The following is a 24,476-nucleotide window of genomic DNA, read 5'->3' as shown; positions in this document are numbered from 1 at the left end:
GACACAGAAGGACAAATGGCAGCCACTTGAGGGCATAAAAGTTGAGTCTGTTTGAGAAGGCAGTAGAAACTGAGCCAAGAGGAGAAAAATGTTGAAAAGTCTTAACTTTATCTGAGAGGTATCTGTGAAAATCCTATTCTGAGACTGCTTACTGACATGAGATGGTAAGTTCTAGAATTTGTCTAAGCCAGTTTGAGTTGAATTTTCTGTCATCCTTAACCTGGAAAGATTCTTAATTAAATCTGAAGCTCATCTGCAATTATATACTATCCATTCCTAAAGGAAAGGGTCTATAAGTGTAGATTCCTCGTTTTTCTCTAAAATATTCAACGTTACTCAACAGTCCATCCCATTTAACTACAAACATGGGAACATATATCAAAAGATAAAATTAAACAAAACAGTTCTCTCAGTCCCTTCAAGCCTTAGCATGATGAGAAATCCTAGAGACCTTACTCCAGGTTTCCCAGGTGGGTTCCTCTGAGACTCCTTTAGAATTGCACAATTATAAAGGAAGTTAAAAATAATTTAAGCTAAAACATACAGAAAATAACAGAAAGACAGACAAAACTGTTGAAACAGAGAAGACTAAGTCACATGCTATGATCATTAGACTGCCTTCTATTTTCAACATTATTTCTCATCCAGTCATTTTGTAAAATCCCAATTCCCCTCTACCCCAGGAATTTTATTTTCTTTGGGGATCAATAGTATGCTCTAGAGGAGAAGGCGATGGCACCCCACTCCGGTACTCTTGCCTGGAAAATCCCATGGACGGAGGAGCCTGGTAGGCTGCAGTCCGTGGGGTCGAGAAGAGTCGGACACGACTGAGTGACTTCACTTTCACTTTTCACTTTCATGCATTGGAGAAGGAAATGGCAACCCACTCCAGTGTTCTTGCCTGGAGAATCCCAGGGACGGGGGAGCCTGGTGGGCTGCCGTCTATGGGTCGCACAAAGTCGGATACGACTGAAGCGACTTAGCAGCAGCAGCAGCAGTATGCTCTAGAATCTGACCAAATAGGATAGAATAATTATTAAAGAGTTTAAAATATAAAGATTTTTCATTTTCATTCAGTTTATGATAAAAAATGCTCACAGGTTTCTTGGCAGTATTGGTTTCAGAATAGCTCCATATAATAAGGGATTTTAAAAGGTGTTCACACATTCAAACTTCAAAATAATAAGAAACATGGATCCAACTTTGGTCAAAGTTCCCTTTCAAAAATAATCTTTATATCATAACTTTTGGTTTGCTTCATAGAAACAACTCTAATCTAAGGTCACCTGCTGAGATTTGACATTTGCTCTGCCCTAATCTTTCATTCATTCACCACTGTGCAGCCCTGAGTACAAGTAAAAGCATCAGGATATTGAACTTGAGCTTAACGTGTAACCAAGATCCACCGAAGCAAGAAGCAGAGAAGGCATCCCAGTCAGCCTCCCATTGGCAATGGCTGAGATGCTGAAGAAAGAAAGTGGGGGCACTGAAGTGCTAGTGGCCAAGTCAGCCCTGGAGCCCATCAGGCTGTCCATGGACCTCACCTTTCATGGTCTCTTTGGTCCTCCTGATGCACCATCACTCTCGTGCCTTAACTGGCCCATGCACTGCCCTCAAAGGATCTGATGCAAGGCTGGGCATGGTAGCACCAAACGAGTATTTAGTTTTCTAACTAAGAGCCACCAAAGGGCAGGAGAGGCATCTTGCTTCTCCGTGGCCCAGCTTGGCATCTTTCGGGTGCATGTCACTTTCATTCGTTGTCGTTGTTATTTAGTGGTTCAGTCATGTCTGACTCTATGTGATCCCATACTGTAGCCCAACAGGCTCCTCTGTCCATGACATCTCCCATGCAAGAAATACTCCCATTTCCTCCTCCAGATCTTCCCAACCCAGGGATGGAACCTGCATCTCCTGCCTTGCAGGCAGATTTTTTTTTTACCACTGGGCCACCAAGAAAGCCATCACCTGCATCAGAACATTTCAAAATCTATTTTTCTCATGACTTACTGGGAGGCTTTCTAGTACCAATAAGTGAAATCCCCAGGCAGCATATCTTGATGAAACATTCTCTTTAGTGTTACATTTTTTACTCACTTTATGCCCTGAATGACGTGTATGAGAAGTGACATCTTGGTCTGGGGGATAGGAATGTCATCCTCACCAACATTAACCATGTAGCCCTGAACTGAGATCTACCAGGATGAAAAGTAACCAGGGTCCTATAAAACGTGAAGCGTCTCTAAGTGTGAACAAATGGCCTTGTGACACTTTTCGTCTACTGTCATTAGCAGGAGAAGCCTCCTCACGTATTTGTCCAGCACGGGTGTCCCAGCCCTTCCTGGCTGAGCTAAACATCAACTTTTCTTTGAACACATTCTGGATGCCCACAGACAGAAGCCTCGGAGGTCTTCTCTGTGCTCCCAGAGGGCTTCATTTATAGTTTGGTTTAGTACCATGGCAGTTGAGAATAGCACTCTGGAATCCAACTGTGGGCTTCAAATCCAGGCCCTGCGACTCACCTGCTGTGTGACCCTGCACAGGTTACTTAGCCTCTCTGCCTCAACAGCCTCATCTGCAAAACAGAGGTCGTAATAGGGTCCTTGGACTCTTGGACTGCGTGAAGAAGAAATGGGATCGTTCATGGGATGAGCCTGGTCCAGAGTCTGGCATGCATTTGGCCCTTGGGGAAGAGTACTGATATCACAGGACCTTTCCCAACTGTCTGCCCTTCTGTGCTACAAACGTCCCGAGGACAACGCACTATTCCTTAGGGTAGCTTGGGGCCTAGGACATAATACCATTTATGGAATATGTGTGAAAATAAACACATTTAATAACCCAATCCTGGTTTTAAAATTGTTTTTTTTTCCTCCTTCTTCCAAAATGAAACAAGAAAAGTAGCACAGGTCAGTTAAAATGTCTGCTGCTGCTACTGCTGCTAAGTCACTTCAGTCGCGTCCGACTCTGTGCGACCCCATAGACGGCAGCCCACCAGCCTCCCCCGTCCCTGGGATTCTCCAGGCAAGAACACTGGAGTGGGCTGCCATTTCCTCCTCCAGTGCATGAAAGTGAAAAGTAAAAGGGAAATCACTCAGTCGTGTCCGACTCTTCGCGACCCCATGGACTGCAGCCCACCAGGCTCCTCAGTCCATGGGATTTTCCAGACAAGAGTTCTGGAGTGGGGTGCCCTTAAAATGTCTAGGTTAATTAAATACAGCCCCCACTCCTCCTGTCTTTTAGCCTCAGTCACAGGTTTTCAGTGCAAACACCCTACAAAGGCCTAATAAAATCACACACATATAAATTACCTTCTTTTCAATGTTCCATAAAATAAACACTTTTAAATAAGAAGTTGATGGTGAGAAGCTATACCTACTACTACGGAAGGATGAAAAGTAGTTCCACGATGTTCATCTTAGGAACAAATGAACAGTGACCAAAGTTTATAAATGAAAATTCCTGGAGAACACAATTCCCAGTCCTGTACTGCCATCTCCTTGGGTTCTGCCCAGAACCAAACCTTGTGTCAGGACTGTGATGCTCGTCTCCTGAGCCCCAGTCACTACCCGCTCACCCGTATTACGGTACTAGTCATACAGTGGTTCAGCAGTAAAGACTCCACCTGCCAATGCAGGAGACATCGGTTCAATCCCTGGTCTAGGAAGATCCCCTGGAGAAGGGAAGGGCAACTCACTCTAATATTCTTGCCTGAGAAATCCCATGGACAGAGGAGCCTGGTGGGCTATACAGTCCATGGGGTTGCAAAGAGTCAGATACAACTTAGCGACTGAACATCAACAATTTTTTTTAATGATATGATTTTAACTAGGCATATAAAAGAATTTGTATAATATATCAATACATTAAAAAAAAAAAGCCTCTGTGTCATAGAACACATAAATGCCAGAGCCATTATTTAGTTATTTACAATGGCTGACATGCAAGTGGATTTCAGAGGCCCTGAGAACATCCCAGGGGACATGAGACCTCCAGGGTGGGACCACTCCTCCAGAAAAACATTTTCCACTGTCGACCAGCAAGGGTACAAGCCAACTGCTGGCTGAAGACAGAGCAGAAAGAAACATCGCTATAAAAGGCTCTTATTTTCACAACTCCTATAAGGAGTGTATCTTTTACAGCAGAAAATCTAGTACTGAGCGCAAATCTGAGCTGTATGAAAAAACATCCTGGTGTTATTCCTCCCAACCCCCTCCCAAACTCACCCCATTGCTTGGAGACATTAGCTAGCCAAACACAACAGAAAATACAAGATCATATAGTTTTCAAACTACTACGAGCCCAAACTGCTTTTCGGTACTTCGGGGGTACACACCAAGTGGGTGAAAGAGGCTGGTTTAACCTAGGGAGCTACCTTTATAACACCCTAAGGGTTGAACTGTTCTCTGGGAAATAGAAGGCCACGGGCAACCCTGACCTCTGTTATTGGACTCTGGAAAACTCAAGTCAACTCAGACACTGACTCTCAAGGCAGGGAAAAAAAGAAGGAGAAGGAAAAGGAGGAAGAGAAGCAGCAGAAGAAATTCTTTTAAAAAATGACTTATCCCTGTTTTTAAAGACTTGCCCTATCACACAAGATGAGACCCCATTTGAAAGAGGGTCACACAAGCATCAGGAGAAAAAGATGATGTATGTTTCTTCAGGAGTGAGACCAAGAAGCCCAAAGCCCGCCCAACTCCAGGTGTTGATTCTGGTTTCACACTTCGTGGTCCCCCCTCCCCCCCGTGTCCCACGCCCCGCCATCCCTCTGCCTGGGGGCTGCCACCGGGCATCATGTGTCGGTGGGGGCGGCCGTGGGCGACGGCGCTGACGTAAGGAAACAGGGCCCCACCCACACAGCCGGGGTTTCAGTTTCACCCCGCAGCAAACACCATTATGCAAATGACTTCCCCGCCCACCCCACCCCACCCCCGTTCAGTCTTACATATTCATTATTCACTCTGAAGTTCACGTACATACAAGGCCAGCTAAGTATTTGCATCCTATTTATTTTAAAATGCCCAGATGCAATTTGGAGACAAGATTCTCCTTTCCGAAGGGCAATGTCGACTATAAAGTAATGAATTAGGTGCAGCGGCAGGAAAAAAGCCCCGAGGCTAAGTGCAAACTTCTAACAGAAATGGACCCATTGAAAGGCACGTGCCAGGAATGACACTGAATCCCAGGCAGGAGACAAATGTGGGTGTGTTCTGACGTCCTCTAGAATCCTGGAGTCTCCTGGGGTTTAGAAAGGCGAATGTCCAGTTCACATTCAAGTCACTCGAAATTGGGAAGTGCAGTCATTTTTGTTTGCATAATGTGTGATTTTATTTGCAGTTTCACTCAGGTAGTTTAAGGTGTCATCCATGCTCACCAAAAAAATTCCCAAGCAGAACCAGTGTTGGTAAAATGGGGGGTGGGGCGGGATATGCAGGGGAGGGCAGAAAGGCATGCCTTCCAGCACTTGTACAGCAAAATAAATCATTTAAGGGTATTTTAATACAAGCTTTAGACCAGAATGATTCTTTTTTAAGTTGTAGTCCTTATTGTTTCATTTATGAGATTCACATAAATCTTGGTGAATGATTTAGGACTTTTATTTTTTTTTTTTCTTAAAAATGTTAAGAGTTTCTATCAGCAGATACACAGGAGCAAGCATTTGCTGGACAGTCATTTCTGCTTCCCTCAAAGGCGTGCTTCCTGGCTCCCACTTACATGCAGTTTCATTTTCAAGGTGCGTTTGCAGGGTTGGTGTGAAGCTCCCAGCTGCACTGAAGTGACTGATGACTCTGTAAATTATCCTGAGTGCAAAGGAAATCTAGTTCATTTATAAAAAGCTCTGAAGTAATTATAAACTCCACTGCAGGTGGGAAACTTTTATAAGACAAAAACTACCCAAGCACAGACACTTCTCGGAAAGCCCCAAGTAGTAAAGAAATCCTCTAGTGACTTGTGACTCAGTTTAAAGCTGATCCACGTTGAGAGCGATGCCTTTCAGCCCTCACGGTGAGACCCATCAAATGTAAGGCACAACCAAGCCCACCAGGCCTTGCAAGGGATCCTGAGCAAACTTAGAGGCTGTTTCTGCTTCCATGGCAGGTGCTGGGCACAAGGCTAGGTTGAGGAGAGCTGTAATTGGACAGGTGGAATCTTCCCAGGCTGTCCATGAATCCCCACCAGTCACTTGAGTTGAGCGTGATCCCTGCCTTGGATGGGAACCATGTGATGAGCACTGTCTCTATTAGAGGTGGTAAAAACAAGACTTAGAAGAGATTAACTTGCCCAAGATTCTGGAAAAGCTAGAAATCAAAGCATTTTTCAAATATATATTTTGTATATTTTATTTTTGTTTATTTATGTGGCTACACTGGGTATTCTTGCCCGGAGAGTCTCGTGAAGAGAGGAGCCTGGCGGGCTACAGTCCACAGAGTCACAAAGAACTAGACACAACTGAAGCAACGCAGCACACGCTCACTGGGTCTAAGTTTCAACACGTGGAAGCTTTTGTTGCAGCACGTGGGATCTAGTTTCCTAACCAGGGATGGAACCCAGGCCTCCTGTACTGGGAGCTTGGAGTCTTAGCCACTGGACCGCCAGGGGAGCCCCAAGGCTTCTTTTTTTGTTTAATCACCACCCACTATCCCTCTAAGGGGGGACAAAACAACCAGATGTACGAATTCTGTCCAACTTCTGGACACCATTTACTCAAGAATGGCCTTCCTCTCCCTGGTCGGTGTGGGCACATCTGGTTAGTTCTGGTATGTGACATCAAGGATCTTATTGTTTCCACGTAAGAAGACCATGTTCACCACCAGCTCTGTCAGTGAAAATAGCTGGTATCTGGGAGGGAAAGTTGATCTTGGCTCAGGACACTCCCCAGTGTCCTGGCATGCAGGGAACCATGTCTGTTCTTTACCCCTGGATGGAATCTGAGAATCTGAGTTCCCTTTGCACTCTGCAGTAGACGTTTGTCATCTTCCTTTCCTGCCTTCTTCCCTGAGGAACTTTGAGTTTGCCACTCTACAGCTGTAGACTGATGCGGGGAAGAGATGAGGGGCCCTGCATCCCGCAGGGACCATAGATGGGTCTTTACATAAACTAAGGCGTGTAGGGACTTCCCTGGTGGTTCATTGCTTAAGACTCTGAGCTTCAGTGAAAGGCTCCCGGTTTGATCCCCAGTCAGGGAAATAAGATCCCACATGTTTCTGAGCATGGCCAAAAAAAAAAAAAAAATACAGGAACATAGCATCCTGGTGTTCAGTTATGGGACTGTCCAATGCCCCCTGAATATTCATTGAAAAGACGGATGCTAAAGCTGAAACTCTAATACTTTGGCCACCTGATATTAAGGGCCAACTCATTGGAAAAGACCTTGATGCTGGGAAAGATTGAAGCCAGAAGGAGAAGGGGACACCAGAGGATGAGACGGTTGGATGGCATCACTGACTCAATGGACATGGGTTTCAGCAAACTCCAGCAGATGATGAAAGACAGGGAAGCCTGGCATGCTGCAGTCCATGGGATGCAGAGAGTCAGAGATGACTTAGCGACTGAATAATGGATGCTCTACCCTGAGTCACCCCAGGGAGGATAAACAAGCTCCTGGATTCCCAGCGAGCTTCGCTGGGACCTGCCTTCCTAGAATAAGTGTGTCTGAGGTCCAAACTGTAACAGTCCATCCTAGATTTGGTCAGTAACCTGTACCCTAGGTGGGAAACACCTTTTTAGGGACTCACACGAGCTCACTTGGTCAGGGTAATCTGGGGCCAAGGTTTGAAACCACCAAATAGCTCAGATACAGCTGGGAAATCACTCAGATCCTTTGGGACATTGTTGCTATTGATCCTACAGAGGAAGATTGAACCCTATCACATACATGGGACTTCACTCTTTGAGACAGGAAAGATGTTTCAGAATCGAACATCAATGATTTCCTGAAAGAACTTCATCATTGAAGACATCAAATTTTCAGTTAGGTTCTGTAAAATCTGCATCATCATCCCTTCCAAGGAAGATGCCTTCTGGAGGTATGGACAGTGAGCACTGATAGGTTTAAAGGTTTCAAGGGTGAAGAAGAGATAAAAATTGGAGCAAACCAAAGATGCCACTACCAGCTGACTTAAGAAGAGGAGCGAGGCCCAGAGATGGGGTGAAGGGGAAAGAGGACATGGAGGGTGAATCAAAGAGGAACTGAGGAGAGATGGTCTGGGAGAGGCAGGAGGAGATCTGGCTGCTTCAGGGGACGAGGTGCAGGAGAAGGGAAGCACATCCACCCGTCTTCAGTTGGGTCTTGCATTATCTTGGAGGGCCATGAGAGAGCCCTGGGAACAGACAGGCTGCACTGCTCTGTACAAGCGGCTGGATGTGGATCAGAAGTTGGCAGATTTTCCAATAAACAGCCTGGCTTAATGAAGACCCCACTTTACTAGCCATTAGAAGATGGCCTTGGCATCTGGTCATGGGAGGAGGTGTTACAGAGTAGAGAGGTACAGACTGGGTGGATATGAGATGGTCACTGGGTCCTCCTGAAGCTTGAGATGGGTGTAGGGAACGAATAATAACTTGGTGAGATGTCACAGCAAAGTGAGAGTAAATATTACGACGTAGCTGACATTTTCCAAGCACCTACTGAGTATCGAACTCTGTGTTAAGAGATTTACATTTAACACTGGCAGCAGTCTCAGAAACAAGTATTACAGTACTATATTTAAAATGGATAACCAACAAGGACCTACATGATAACCAAGAGTTCCATGTATAGCACATAGAACTCTGCTCAATATTGTATGGCAACCTGGATGGGAGGGGCGTATGGAGGGGAATGGACACATGTTTTAATATATGTTTGGTTGAATCCTTTCCCTGTTCACCTGAAACTATCACAACATTGTCAGTTGGCTGTGCCCCCAATACAAAATAAAAAGGTAAAAAAAACTTAAAACAGAAATAAGTGTTATCATTTACCTCCATCTTATGGATGAGGATGTTGGGAGTTGGGACTACCAACTGAGTTAACCTAACTTACTAACATACTAGTATGTGTTGGGCTCAAAAGTCAAGCCTTTGTCTGTGGGAATCCAGTGAGAAAAGAACCAAAGCGACCAAAAAAGGTCAAGCGAATTGTATATTTTTTTTCTTATTTTTTTGGCCACACTGTGCCGTTCCCAAGATCTTAGTTCCCCCCAAAAGTACCAAACCTGTGCCCCCTGCAGTGGAAGCACAGAGTCTTAACCTCTAGACTGCCAGGGAAGTCCCCCGTGAATTGTATTTGAGAGCGTGCTGTGCTGTGTTCAGTCATGCTTGACTCTTTGTGACCCCGTGGACTGTAGCCTGCCAGGCTCCTCTGTCCATGGGATTTCCCAGGCGAGAACCCTGGAGTGGGCTGCCATTTCCTCCTCCAGGGAATCTTCCCAACCCGGGCATCGAACCCACATCTCTTGTGTCTCCTGCACTGGCAGGTGGATTCTTTACCACTAGTGCCATCATTAAACAGACTCAAAGTCTGAGAGAGGCCTAAGTTACTCACTCAGGCGTTCCTTGACTCCATCTGGTCATCACCTTAGTGACTTCCTAGGTGACTAGAACATGTGGGAGAAATTAATATCAAAAATTGCCAAGTAAAAGAAAGAAAACCCAAAAATCTAGAGCAGAAAGGCAACAAAGATAGCCAACCTCCTCCAACCTCCAACCTCCTCCTTTGGAGGACGAGTCTATACAATTTGAACTTGAAACATGCATGGAGAAGAATAGTGGAAGGTGGACCAGATGGAAGCCTCTCTGTGACGGGAGAAACCTGCCTGGGGCAGGAAGTTCAAGTCTGAGAGGGGGAGTCAGCAGGTCTCAGGGGGTAGAGCTGATCCCGTTGTCGGTCTGCCTGACCCCTAGAGTTGCTCTCTGTCAGGGGGACCAAGTAGGTCAAGCCCTTTGGCAGGTGGTGTGACCCCTTATCACAGGAATAAAGAGTTCTGTTCTGAAGGTCAGGAGCCCCTGTGCTCCTGAGCATGAAAATCACATCCCACCTATTTGCAGTTGTCCATGGATCAAAATATAGCTTCCCTGGTGGCTCAGTGGTAAAGAATCTACCTGCAACACAGGAGATGCAACAGACTTGGGTTTGATCCCTGGGTCCCCTGGAGAAAGGAATGGTAACCCACTCCAGTGCTCTTGCTTGGGAAATCCCATGGACAGAGGAGCCTGGCGGGCTACAGTCCATGGGGATGCAAAATAGGCACAACCTAGTAACTGAACCGCAACAGCAACATGGGTCAAAATATGTAGAGATAAAAGTGTACTGTTTGATCAGAGATTTGACACTCTAGCTAGCAAAATTCTGAATTTGCTATTTAAAGCATGGAAGCCAGAATGAAGAACGCAAAGGCGAATGTATTTTGTCTTTATAGTTAAGAGAAATTATGTCAACTGGCCAAACATTTCATCCAGCCACTGGCTGCATAATTCATCCATTGGCATGGATTCGAGTCTTTTAAATGCATCAGCCAAAAATGGGCTGAATTGTGTTTCCCTAAAACCTACATGTTGAGGTTCTAACCCTGACTCAATCCCGTAGAATAAGACTGCATTTGGAGGTAGGGTCTTTAAAGAGTTGAATTAAGCAAAATGAGGTCATATGGGTGAGCCCTAATCCAAGATGACTGTCCTTGTAAGAAGAAGGGGGATCTCCTTGGTGGCACAGTAGGTCAGAATCCGCCTGCCAATGCAGGAGACATGGGTTCAGTCCCTGCTCCTGGAAGGTTCCACATGCCTCGGAGCAACTAGGCCTGCATGCCACAGCTACTGAGCCCACACTCTAGAGTCTACGAGCTGCAATTATAAAGCCGGCATGCTGCACCTACGGAAGCCCTCCAGCCTAGAGCCTGTGCAAGAGAGGCCACCACAAGGAGAAGCCTGTGCACTGCAAACGAAGAGTAGCCCTTTCTCGTGGCAGCTAGAGAAGACTTTCGCAAAGAAGACCCAGCAAAGACCCAGTGCAAGAGAGGCACTGCAAAAGGCAGGCAAAAGTCAATTTCAAAGAAGAGGGAGAGGAGACACGCAGAGTCATCAGGTATGCACGAGCAGAGGTGGGCCATGTGAGGACACGGCCAGAAGGTGGCCAAGGAGAAAGGCCTCAGAAGAAGCCAAACCTGCCAACAGCTGGATCATGGACCTCTGGCCTCCAGAGCTGAGAGCAGATACAGTTCTATTGTTTAAGCCATTCAGTCTAAGATATTTTGTTATGGCAGCCCCAGCAAATCAATTACACATTTCGAAATCACTTTGGTTTTTCTACTTCCTTACAAACAGTGGCAAGGTGTCCAGGGTTTGTATCTCCTGGGCCACCAGGAACAACAGAGGCCACACCAGCCTTCAAGTGCTCAGAGGACCCTCAGCCCACATCGTCGCAGCCAATTTGTGAACTGTGACTTCATAAACCTTAGTATTGTCCTCCCGCACAGACACACACAGAAGTCGCTTAGTCGTGTCCGACTCTTTGTGACCCCATGGATTGTAGCCCACCAGGCTCCGCAGTCCATGGGATTTTAAGGACTATGATGTACAGCCAAGACCGCCACAGGGACAACACGGAATCACACAGATGAAACCTACCCTGGTGGAGTCAGCGAGGGATAGCTGTGGGGAGGAGCAGTTGAATCCAGGTTGAGCACTGTGACAACTCTAAGATGGTAGGAAAAAGAGAGACCAAATACATAATTTGGAGTCATCTTCATGCTCCATGTGACTAATAAAGAATATTCTTAAAGGGATCTGGTTCTTAAAAATTAGGGCTTTTTTGTGCTATTTGGAACCAGCAAAATCCACTGTTCACTGAACTCTTTGTCCTAGAATCTCACAAATTTGCACATTGAGGCTGTTCATAAAGGACTAAGTGAATAATTCAAATAAACCTTGCGATTTGCAAGTCATGGTTTGGGCTGCTTCAGGTTCAGTTTTCAAGCTCTTCTGGAAAAGCTTTTGGGGCCCCACCATGCTTTTTCTGGATGCTTAACAGAGTGACAAATTCCATGGGAGAGAGTTCAGAAACTGCCAGGTAGAGTGAGCTTGGTGAGGGCCTGGCTGAGCCACAGCTCGATGGCAAGAGCTCTTTCCACTGTGGCTGTCCAGGGCTCTGAGAGGAGTGCCCCAAAAGGGGTTTCAGCCCTGTTCTGAGCAGTCTTAACCTTGGCGGAATGGATGTCCTGAGGGTTTGGGGGTGAGGGGTCATGCTCATTTGCATATTCATGTCGCAGCAGGTCTAATCAGGACACACTCCTGTTCCTGCTGAGTTTCTCCTCTACCTCTGTTCAGTCTTTCACCAGCCAGATGACACCCAGCACTCATCTCAGGCACAGTCTGGACTCGCCCACCTCTGTGATCTCACACCAGCTGGCACCTGCGCCTGGACAGCCTTCTGTTCTCACCACTGTCCATCCCAGACCTGCCTCCCACGGTCTGGTCCAGACCCCACCTCCTTGGCAGACACCACGGTCCCAGCGTATGTCATTCACTCCTGTGGTCCAAATCCCCCTTCATGGTAGCTTTATATCCCTCACTGTCATTTCCACCAGAATTCTTTTCTAATGGATGGTTGCGTCCTCATCAGAACCTATGGTGCTTAAATAAAATATCTGTGGGTTTTTACTTCATTCAGATCTCAGTACTTCCTCATTTTGTGTGTGTGTGTGTGTGTGTGTGTGTGCATGCGCTCAGTCATGTCCAACTCTTTTGGGACCCCATGGACTGTAGCTCACCAGGCTTCTCTGTCCATGGAATTTTCCAGACAAGAATACTGGATTGGGTTGCCATTTCCTTCTCCAGGGTTTCTTCCCAACCCAGGGATCAAATCCATGTCTCCTGCATAGGTAGGTGGGTTCTTCACCACTGAGCCACCTGGGAAGCCCACTTCCTCATTGCGCATACGATATTTTGGTGCTCTTTATAATGTGCCATGACTATCAGATCTGCCCTTCTAAGCAATGAAAACCTTCCATCAGTCTGTCCTGGTTATATGCCTTAATTAAGGAGGGATTAAAATATCATGGTCCCAGTGTCTGCATACCACACGTGAGAGCGCACTCACACATATATATGTGCCTGGATGGGAACAAACCGAGAGCAGAGGCCGGGTGAATTTCTCCGGGAGACTGTCTGAAGGTGCAGCATTTGATCCAGACATGGTGTGGTTCTAGGAGATGCTGTTGCTCAACCTCTGTCTCCTGAATGTCTCAGTACTCAACCCCAGAACCTGTGACTTCCAACCCACAGGACTTGTTTGAATTATCTACTTAGTCCTTTATTACAAACTTCAACGTGCAAATTTGTGAGATTCCAAGACAGTCAGGGAGCTCAGAGGAGAGTGGATTTTGCTGGTTCCAAATAACAAGAAATTCCTCTGCTTTTTTTTTTTTTTTCTTTAAGGCAGTGGCCACAGCTGTGGGCTGGCTGTTGCTTCTTTTTCCTTTTTAAATAATTATTTATTTATCTGCACTGGCTCTTTGTTGCTGCACATGGGCTTTCTCTGGCTGTGTGGCACGGGCTTCTCACCGCAGCGGCTTCTCTTGTTATGGAGCATGGCCTCTAGGGCGCACTGGCTTCAGTGGTCGTGCCTTCCCGGCTCTGGAGCGTGGGCTCAGTAGTTGTGGCCCGGCGGCATGAGGAGTCTTCCTGGACCAAGGATTGAACCCCTGTTCCCTGCATTGGCAGGTGAATTCTTAACCACTGGACCACCAGGGAAGTCCAACTCCTATACTTTAAAAGAGCCAGATGCAATTGGAATATGACTGAAGAAATACATGTCTGGGACCGCAGTTACCGCCTGGCAGTGCTTAGCCGTCCATCACTGAAACGGCCTGTCTATGCCTCCAACTCCCTCCGGTCACCGCGCCGTTTCTGTGCAGACAGTTGGCCGAAGGAGCTGGCCATGCCTCGGGGGCTGGCAGGGCACGCCGCCACGCCGCACACCTGACACACAGGTGTTCCCGTTGGTGCTGCTCAGCCACTGCACCCGAGGGAAATGGGGAGTCCCTCTGTAATCTTGGGTGAGAGAAATGACTTCCACCCCATGCCCACCCCTCACGTGGTGGCAGCTATCTTCCTTGCCCATCTGTACAGACTGGCCCAGGTGTTGCCATCTGCTCTGAGTTCTCAAATGTGAAGGGTGGAATGGGCGACCTGGAGTTTCACAACTCAGCCAGTTCTCCCAGTTGCTGCTTCTGTCTTGATTATGGCTCTCATGTATCCATCTGCCACCCTGCCATGGGACAGGTCACTCCTTCCTGGCTATACACACCAGGCTTCTGTGACGAGTGCCTTCCAAGTGGGCTCCAAGTCTCCCGTAGGTCTTTGAGAAGTGAAAGTGAAGTCGTTCAGTCATGTCCGACTCTTTGTGACCCCATGGCCACCAGGCTCCTCCGTCCATGGGACTTTCCAGGCAAGAGTACTGCAGTGGGTTGCCATTTCCTTCTCCAGGAGATCTTCCCGACCCAGAGATTGAACCCGGGTCTCCCACACTGTAGGCAGATGCTTTACCGTCTGAGCCACCAGGGAAGACCAGGAGGTCTTTAGGCTTCCCATAAAGTCATTTTTCTAAAGCTTCAGCATCCTGTCCCAGGTTTTACAAAACTGTTGAGTATTGCACACATGCACACACATCCTGCAGGTTAAAGGCCCTACACAGTGATCAGGCAATCGAGATTCTAACAAAACACCCAGGCTCCTCCCCACCAGCCAGCTCTACAGGCTGTGCTTCCCCTGACCACGCCACGCCTCCCATTAAGTGAAGTCACGTCCAAACCTTTGTGACCCCACGGACTGTAGCCTGCCAGGCTCCCCTGTCCATGGAATTCTTCAGGCAAGAATACTGGAGTGGGTAGCCATTCCCTTCTCCAGGGGATCTTCCCAAACCAGGGATTGAACCTGAGTATCCTGCATTGCAGGTGGATTCTTTACCGTCTGAACCACCAGGGAAGTCCACCCCTCCCATTTAAGGATCTTTTCCCATTTTTAAGTTTCAGTCCAAACTTCACCTTTCAGCCCATACTAAAATATTCCATCTAATCTTCTACAATATTGCACTGTGTATCCCAAATTGCATTCACTGGAACTCTGGTTCTATAAAAATTCTCCAAGAAATAAATGAGAAGAGGGTTCCCCCATCATCTACCACCAACTGCTTATTTTATGCTGTTTCAGGTATTCACAAGGCATGGCCAAAGTCTCTGAGAAGTTCTGCAGTTTATACAAAATCTTGAATTAACTTGAATTTCCCCACTCTATCCTTGGGTGTAGGCTCTTTGGGGAGCGTAGCCTTTATTATGGTCTACACCCTCAATTACACGGCTACATAATGAACAACTTTACCTACAACTGGCCTGAACATGAAAGCAGCAGAGAAGTTTTTTTGTTTTTTTTTTTGAAGCCTCTGCTTCCTAGGGCTGGCAACTGCAGTCAGAAGCCCTGGGTGTTTCATTTCAGCAGCGATCAGATTGGTTGAGCTACCAGCTTCTAAGAACCCCGCAGTGAGCTGAGCTCAGTGGGCACTCGGTGGTCCGAACCTGACCTGTGAAATCCAGAAGGAGAACTCATCTCAGAGTCCTGGGTTTAGGTGAACTGGGGCAGGAACCTAGGCTGTCATCTGGCCTAGGTTAGTCACTTAGTCGTGTCTGACTCTTTGCGACCCCATGGACTGTAGCCCACCAGGCTCCTCTGTCCATGGGATTCTCCAGGCAAGAATACTGGAGTGGGGTGCCATTTCCTCCTCCAGGGGATCTTCCTCACCTAGGGATCGAACCCAGGTCTCTCTCATTGTAGGCAGATCCTTTACTGTCTGAGCCACCAGGGAAGCCCTTGTGCTTCCTTTATAGCTTGACAACAAGTTTCCCCCAATCGGAGGGTGCCTGAGCCTCATGCCCAGAAACACCCCTCTGGTGCCACCTCACTCCCGGGTGCTGAAGCCACAGTGGCGCCTCCTGCACAGGGAGGCCACACGGCTGCAGGACACAGCTGGGCACTGAGAATCCTCACCAGGAAACGCTGTTCTCCGTCCTCAGGGCTCCCCAGAGATAGGTCAACTGAAACATAGTCCAACAGCTCCACCCCCTGGAGGATGGCTTTGATCAGGACAGAGACATAATCCCTCAGGCCCCTGGCTACTTTTTTAAAACATTGTTGTTTTTATTTACTTTTAATTCAAGGATAATTGCTTTACAATGTTGTGTGGATTTCTGCTGTACAACAGCATGAATCAGACATAAGTATACATCTGTCCCCTTCCTCCTGAGCCTCCCTCCCACCCACCACGCGTCCCACCCTCTAGGTCATCGCAGAGCACCACGCTGAGCTCCCTGTGCTAGACAGCAGCTGCCCACTCCCCCAACCTCTTAGTTCTAGAAGGGACCCGGTTTAGAAGACGCACAGACAGCTGCACCCTCCATTCAGTGGAGCACCCGGGCCTCCTGCTGCAGGCTCCCTTTTCTGTGGGTCCTTGCAAAGCAGAGAACACAGCCCAACCGCAGGGACTCACGGGACTGGAGGTACTTTCAAGGAGGCAGAATTTCACCGCAAAATCCCCCCTACACACACACTCTTCCCCTTCATTTCTGTCAGCTGCTCTCAAGGCACGTTTCATAAATCAGGATCTGCTGTTACATGAAGCAGCCGTGGAGACTCCAAGTCTTTTTGCCTCTCGAGGGCCCCACCTTCCTTCAGGCAGTGGCTCCCTGGAGCACAGTGTGCAGGAAGACATGGGATGGCGGGGGGACCTATTCCCCACCTTCAGGCCTGGATGCAGAACACAGGGGGCCCAGGGTACCTGCAGAGTCCCTTGTTTAAATACAGTGAAGAATTTCAAGATGATGACAGCAGGGCATTAAACCAAGCGCCGACCTTCCGGTCACAGGGACCTGTGTGATGCGTAGAGCCCATACCTCCGAGGTTGGGCCATCTCTGCCACGGACGCTGGGGACTTAACGGTCTCACTCTAAGTCTTCACAGCCTCTCAGGAAGCCTTCTTTGAAAGGAGACTCTCAGACTGGCCCTCTGGATGCCCGCCACAGATTTCCACCCGCCTCGAGCCCTTAGCAGCCCCTCTAATCATCTGGCTTGATTCCACCCCCACATGGCGAGGTCAGGCTCTTTCTTAAAGATTGTATCCATACCTGATCTTGAGGTTATCTTCATTGATCTGTTTGTTTTTGGCTCCAGAAAACTCAGGCTTCTTTTCTCCCTGGATAGCGTGTCTACTTTTCCGGGTTTAGGTCAGATTTTCTCCATATGAAGACATTCATCCAAACCAAATTTTCTAGCACCCACGAGTCTCCTCAGTACCTGGCCCAGCCGCGCCTGCAGCCACTGAGTATCTGTGTTCTATGAACTGGCTGCCCATAGGACCTGTTTATTCCAAGCTTCCCCTTAGCCCTCTCCTGACATCTTCTCTCCTCTGCCGAGGCTCTTCTGTCTCCCTGACTGTGTCCACTGTCTGTGTATCCCCGTTTATCTGCCCCGGCCCCTTCCTGTTTCTATTTCACCTTCTCTAAAAGCTCCAAGCGTCCCTCAGCCCTGAGGTCACAGGATGTTTGAAAGGCAGAGGTGTTGTGTCAAAGCCCTCAACCCCACCTTCCACCCAGAATAATTTATGCCACGCCCTCCATCTCCCCCAACCTAAAATGTATAAATGTACAATATATTTTCAGCACGAAAGAGTGAACTGCTTAAAAAATGATACTGGGAAAAAAATGCTGGCCATTTAAAGACACATTAGACATTCCCCCCAACTTCAAATCATAAACAAAAATAAATCCCCATGGAGTTGAAATTTTAAAGCTCAAAAATAAAATTATAAAACATCAGAAAAAAAATTATGTGAGAATACTTTTGTAATCTAAAGGTGGGAGCAGATTTTCTAAGCAAGCTAAAACCTAGGGGTCAGGGAAATAAAAACAGACTGGACTATACAAAATTAAATGTTTCTATAAAAGGAATAAGACAGAAGAAACAAAATAAAATGTCAGGCAACAGGCCGGGAAAAAAATATCTGCAGGGTGTATATATCAAAGGTTTAAAATTCGGAATAGTTGAAGAGCTCTTACAGAACAACAACAAAAAATAAAACTAGGAAGGAAGGGAGGTAGGGAAGGAGGAAAGGAGGGGGAGAAATGAAGGAGAGAAAGGGAGGAGGGAAGGAGGAAGGAAGGGAAGGGGAAACAGGGAAAGAATACGAGCAGACAATTTTTAAAAGAATAATTGATGTCACAGCCTTTAAACCAACCCTCCCCAGAAAAATCTGTAGTTTATACATTGGTTTTTTAAAATCAGTATTTCTGGAGGCTGGGTTTACTCCTTCACATTTTTTTTAAGAGTATAGCTACACCTTTTAAGATTTACGCCATGAAACTCTGCAGCAGAGAGGGCAAATTCTAAAGACATCCCTAAATGCAGACTCTTCTGAAGAGGGGCTAGTTGTGCATGACTGCAAGGTAAGCTGAACACGAAAATGCAGGCCCGAGTGCTCTGCCTGGAGAGGGTAACATGCAAACACGCACGACCATATGTGAAATAGACGGCCAATGGGAATGTGCTGCATGACTCAGGGAAATCCAACCAGGGCTCTGTGACAACCTAGGGGGGTGGGATGGGGAGGGAGGGAGGAGGGATGTCAAGTAGAAGGGGACTCGGGCAAACCCATGGCTGATTCACTGTTGTTTGGTAGAAACCAATACAGAACTTGTCAAGCAATTATCCTTCAATTAAAAATAAATAGTTTTTTTTAAATGGTGCTCCATGAAGTGTACTAGTCTAAATTTTAAAGATTATTTTACAGATTACTTATGTAATTACTAAATACATACGAGGGGGAAAGACTAGAAGGAAGCACACGTGATGGGAACAGCAGAAAGCTCCAGCAGTAAGAATGCAGGGGGGCGTCCCTGTCTTCCCAACGTCTATTTCTAAAGCCTGCACCTGGCGACCTGACAGGCGTCCAGGTGCTGTGGGTCCCAGCAGAGCTCCTTTTCTGCCCTGGGACACTCATACAGCGCCTCCATCCTCAGGCCGCCTTCACCTGGTGCTTTTATATTTTCTTCAGATATTACCTTAAGGTAATAAGCCATTTACATCCCATGGGCATTTTTTTTTTTTACATGCAGTTTTTGCTTTGTTTTAAATCATGCCCTCAATTTTATAATAAAAGAAGCATTTAAAAATTTAAAATCTGGGCCTTGTAGCAAACAGTGGCAAGCAGGGGGCCCTGGCAGCTGGTGTGCCCACTGCCTGGTCACAGGGGAGCACACAGTGCCCGAGGTGGGGCTGGGCACTTGGGCACCCACCCTGCCAGTCGCCTTCTGTTCTGAGTCTGGGCTCCTCTGTCTACTGACTTTGAACTCAAGGTTTCACTTGACAACTAGTCATTGCTTGAAGGCTCCCCTTGCTACTAAAATAACTTTCCATGAAATACTCTGAAAGAAGCTTCTTGACTGTAAATGCGCTTATATGATAAGAAATGCCCGTGTTTGTGTGTGGTTACATCTTGTGTAACTGATTCCACCAGCTTTTCGAGGTGAAAATTGCTCACTTTTGTCATTTCCCAAACCTGACTTTCTTTCACTATAATGTGGCAACTTCTCGGTTCTTTAAACTATTTTTTTCTTTAAATTCTCATGAATTGATGGTTCCTGTTTTTCTGAACTGCTTGTCAAACCCATGTTTATGTTAGGCTCACAGGCACCCGTGTTCAATAACTAGGAAATGTGGAAAAAGTCCCCCCAGAAAATGTGACTTCCCGGCCCTTAGGGAACCCCTGCGCCACTCTGCGAATGTGGAGTGATGAGTGTGAGCATGGGCGGAAGGGAAAGAAGCTGGAAAACAACAACCGTGAAAGTTCCGATTGTTCTCGTGTGAGGTTCCCTGCTTACATGGAGCCCGTGGCTCAGGCGAGGGCCCTTGGGGGTGACTGACCCAAGCAGCCCCCCGTATAGGGACACACCCCATAGCCTACTTCCGGGATGGAGCATCGGAACCCATCACTTGAAAAGATGAAGCACGCTTTTCCCTGTCTTCCCTTTGTAAATTTTTCTTTGAGCAAATGTAAAGACCATACTCCATTTTTGAGCAATTGCCTTTCGGCAGTTCAGGGAAAGTGAAAACATCTTATGTGCTTAAATAAAACCTGATTGTCTGAATCACTCATTCACTCATAGACTGCTGGCAGATGCTTCTCGAGGGTTAACCCACTCAGAGCTGGGCGCGGGTGGAGACCTGCTCAGAGGCACCTCCTGCAGCATCTTTGAGGACGTTCACTGTTTTGTACTCATTTCCTAGACCTGCCGTCACCAAATGCCTCAAAGGAAACCAGGGGACTCAAGCCACAGAAACGTTATCATCTCACAGTTCCGAGGGCTACAAGTCCGCGATCAAGGTGTTCCAGGGCCAGGCTGCCTCTGAAGTCTCCAGGGCTCTGTTTCGAGCCACCCTCCTCGCTCCTGGTGGTCCTTTGTCACCTTCAGGCGACACCCTGTCTCAGCGCCTGTCCCAATGGTCCCCTTCCTGTAAGGACACCAGCCATCATGGACTAGGGGCCCACCTGACTCCAGGAGGACCTCATCTTCACCAACTACATCTGATACTATTTCCTAATAAGGTCTCCTTCTGAGTTACGCGGGGGTGGGACTTCAACAGGTGAATATGGGGGTGACAACCCAACCCGAACACACCCAGGGGCCCCCGATGGTGACTCACAGAGCTGGACTCCTACTCACTTTCATTGTCACTGACTCTGCCTGTCTCCTCCCTCGAACTCATTCCTCCCAAAGAAGTTCCCTTCTTAAGAAGCACCTGTTATTTGCTTCCTCTTCCATCAGAGTCAATGTCTGCACTGAGATGGAGTCAAATTAAAAAGCTCAGAATTCCATCCAGCTCAAAATCCTGCTGCTGATTTCCAAGGTCCTCAGGAGGAAGGGCTTCGAAGCCCAGCCTCCCTGGCCAGCCCAGCATCTAAAAAGAACAGGGTTAGATAGGAGGGCTGGGCCGTCGTCTCTTGTCAAAGCTGACACCCAGCCTGGGCTTTGTGGTGCCTTCTGCCCCCTATGTTCCTGGGTGCTCTGAAGGTAAAATCTAGGAAAGCTCAGAGACCTCAGCTGTCCACTGAGAAGCTGGCGTGGCCTTGGGATCAGCTGGCCTGGGACTCTGGCTCCTCCACTTGTCAGCTGTGTGACTCAGCTGCTGCTTCCTCTCCAAGGAATGGGGACCATCCTTAAGAGGTAGCTGGGGAGCGATGACAGCGTGTGTGACACTGGCCCAGAGAAGGTGCTCACTGAAAGCCAGACAAGGCTGCTTGAAACGCCTTTCACCACCGAAAACTCAGTGACTTTCAATAGGCAGGGACACTTGCTCAGAAGAATTCTGAGATAATTCTTTCGAACCTGCAGTCTCCGTTTCCTCATCTGCCTGCTTTGGAAATACAATTTGGTGTCAAATTGACTTTGGGGGCCTGTGACCCTCAGGAAGCACCACCTGTCAGAGTCGAGTCTCTCCTTCCTGGCCCTCAGCCGCTTTCCGAACCATCACCTTGGGGGATGCAGACGCAGCCCCGGGAATGCGTCTTAGAACCGCCTGTTCCTGACGATGGCAACTCACCCCTCTGCCTCTTGGGGCTTCACTGGGGACCGGGGCCCATGCACACATGACTTCCTAGACTGTGAAGGCCTGTCCATCTGTCACCTGGACGCCTGGACAAGCCCACGGCCCTACTGCCAGGACACCAGGAGAAAGGGACTCTGGGCCAGTCGCCCTTGAACCCTGAGATTTGACTGCCCTAACCTCGGGACCAGGAACTTGGCACCCACAAGCCGATCCTCTCCACACACAAAGTGGTTTCACAGTCAAAAATGACTGTGATAGTTTTTGCGGAAAATAGGAAAGAAAAGGAAAGGACTCATTCAACTACATGCTTTATATTTGCATAAAGAAAGTCTTGGCAGATACATAAGAAACTAAGAATAGGGTGGTGGAGCGGGCGTCAGAGGGAACCGGATCAGAGACCACGGTGGGAACGTGCTTTCCACTGAACGCTTTTTAATACAGTTTTATTTTTGAAGCTTCTTCAAATAAATTAAAGCTGGAAACCCTATTCCCTATTTCCCACACTTGTAGATTAAAAGCGACATTCTATATGGTCATCTCAGGGGCTTCCTTGGTGACTCAGTAGTAAAGAATCTGCCTGCCAATGCAGGAGACACATGGTTCAATCCCTGGGTTAAAAAGATCCCCTGGAAAAGGGAATGGCAACCCACTCCAGTATTCTTGCCTGGCGGGCTCCAGTCCACGGGGTCGCAAAGAGCTGGACACATGTGGAAATCTCAAGAGATGTTGAGAAAGAAGCACAGGCTGAAAGTCAGTGCCCCCTAAGGACCCCTTTCCAGGAGCCAGCCTCTGGGTGCCCGTGATTGGAGGATGCCCCCTACCACTCACCAACCACAGAGCGCACAGCAAGACTCCCTGCGCACAGGAGAGATGCTCCGGAAGAGGTTACAAAAGAGTTGTCTTCTCTTGGAAACAGTGTACTTGAATGATCCTGAAAGGCTTTCATCTGGATGTGCCCTTGGAAAATAAAACCCCCTCTCTAGTGACTTCCCTGTTCCACTGAGCTGCTCACTGGTGGTGGGCTCAGCCTGTGAGCACAGGGCCAGCAGGCAGAGCCGGGAGACTCGCTTTCCCCGGGGGAAGCTCGGGGTTTGCAGTCACCCTCTGTGCTGCTGGGTGGCAGTCTGCACTCACTCTATGTCTCACCTCTCCCTCCACAGACCTTCACCCTGAGCAGGCACTTCTGGGACTTCAAAGGGACCACACACAGACAGTCTCCGGTCTGTCAGACTGGGCTCAGTGGCTCCAACTTGAAAGTCAAATCTGAAGCGGATCAAAAGCATCCAGCCCACAAACTCGGAGGATATCTATGTAAAACAACTAAAACTGGGATCATTGACAAGCAAGAGTTCAAATGTTCTAGGAGTTTAAGGTAACTTACTGCTAGTATTTAATTTTGTGCTTAGTTGTGTCCAACTCTTTGTGACCCCGTTGACTGTAGCCTGCCAGGCTCCTCTGTCCACGGGCTTTCCCAGGCAAGAGTACTGGAGTGGGTTGCCATTTCCTCCTCCCGGGGATTTTCCCGACCCAGGGATCGAACCTGCATCCCTTGCATCTCCTGCTTTGGCAGGCAGATTCTTTACCACTAGTGCCACCAGGAAGCCCCCGTATCTAATTCACAGCTACCCTTCCCAAAAGCTTCTCATGCCTGAGGATGGGGGAAAGACAGAATAGAACAGGAGAGAAAGAGGGTGGCTACCCACCTCCCATCAGAATTCTGGCTGAGTGTCTAAATTATTGCTACGCTCCCTACCTGTCTATAAGATCACATCACACATCTGATGGTATCACGCCACACATCCTTTCATCCATATCACTGAAACTTGTGTTGCAAGGTGAGTTGTTTGTGTTTTGTGAGGTGCCCCAGAGTGTTAGATGCTGGTAGCCTCGAAGACAATCACCAGTGGAGTGCTACAGGCCTCTGCTCTAGGTCTCCCCTAAGTCAAAAGACCTTCCAGTCAATTTATAAAATGGATACCCCTCCAACTGGCCAATGATGCAGAGCTTTGCATTAAAAAGTTTTTTTTTTTAATTGGAAGAAAAAAAATGTTGGTTTCTGCCATATAACAAGGCACATCAGCCATAATACATATATCAGCCATTATACATATATCGCTTCCCTCCCCTACCTCTCTAGGTCGTCATAGAGCACCAGGCTGGGCTCCCTGTAATCTAAAAAAAAAAAAAAATTGTATTGATCAACCTATTTGCAGGGAAGGAATGGAGACACAGATATAGAGAACAAACTTGTGGACAGCGGGGGAAGGAAAGAGTGGGACGAACGGAGAAATCAGCATCGACATACACGCTACCGTGTGTAAGAGACAGCTGGTGAGGAGAAGCTTTCCATTTTAACTAGAGGATATGCAGATCAAATCTAGAAGATCAAACAAAGGAAAATGTAAAATTTTACTTCTGTTTAAAAAAGTCAAAAGCAAGTTTCCATCAAAAATGCAAAATGAGAGAGATGTGGCTTTAAACAGATCCCCACAAAGAGGCGGGGTGGTGGCTGACTGTGGGTCCAACAGATGAGCGTGTTGGCCTAAACCTTCAGCCCAGCAGGCAGGGTATGGGGCCTCTGTGAAGAGGGACGTCCGAGAACTGCAGTCCGTGCCTTGAAGGGGCGCGGGGTCAAGGCTACTGCACATTTCAGGAACCACGGGGAGCAGGAAGAGCTTGGACGCAAGTGCCAGTGTCCACGCCATTGGAAGGGCTCTGGCGTGGAAGAAGCTGGGGCTCGAGTTATAATTCAGCAGTTTGGGGGACAAAATAATTCATCAGTGGATGCTAAGGCGTGTGTTGAATTACGACCATAATTACTATCCTGGCTATGACAGTGGCTTTAGGGGCAG

The 24,476-nt window shown here is 47.7% G+C and overlaps 1 long non-coding RNA gene across 2 annotated transcripts in view; it reads right to left on the bottom strand.

The window, feature by feature from the left end:
- LOC104980780 overlaps nt 1-24,476 on the bottom strand; it is a 63,068-nt gene that overhangs the window by 26,396 nt on the left and 12,196 nt on the right. Inside the window, exon 2 of one of the 2 annotated variants that reach the window (XR_824301.1) lies at nt 11,602-11,670. The exons of the other annotated variant lie outside the window; for it this stretch is intronic. This is a non-coding gene — a long non-coding RNA (uncharacterized LOC104980780). The remainder of the gene's footprint in view (nt 1-11,601; nt 11,671-24,476) is intronic. 2 annotated transcript variants of the gene reach the window in all.

This window comes from Bison bison, unplaced genomic scaffold, assembly GCF_000754665.1.
Source record: "Bison bison bison isolate TAMUID 2011002044 unplaced genomic scaffold, Bison_UMD1.0 scf7180017864508, whole genome shotgun sequence".
Classification (NCBI taxonomy): domain Eukaryota; kingdom Metazoa; phylum Chordata; class Mammalia; order Artiodactyla; family Bovidae; genus Bison; species Bison bison.
This window is presented reverse-complemented; position numbering and strand designations above follow the sequence as displayed.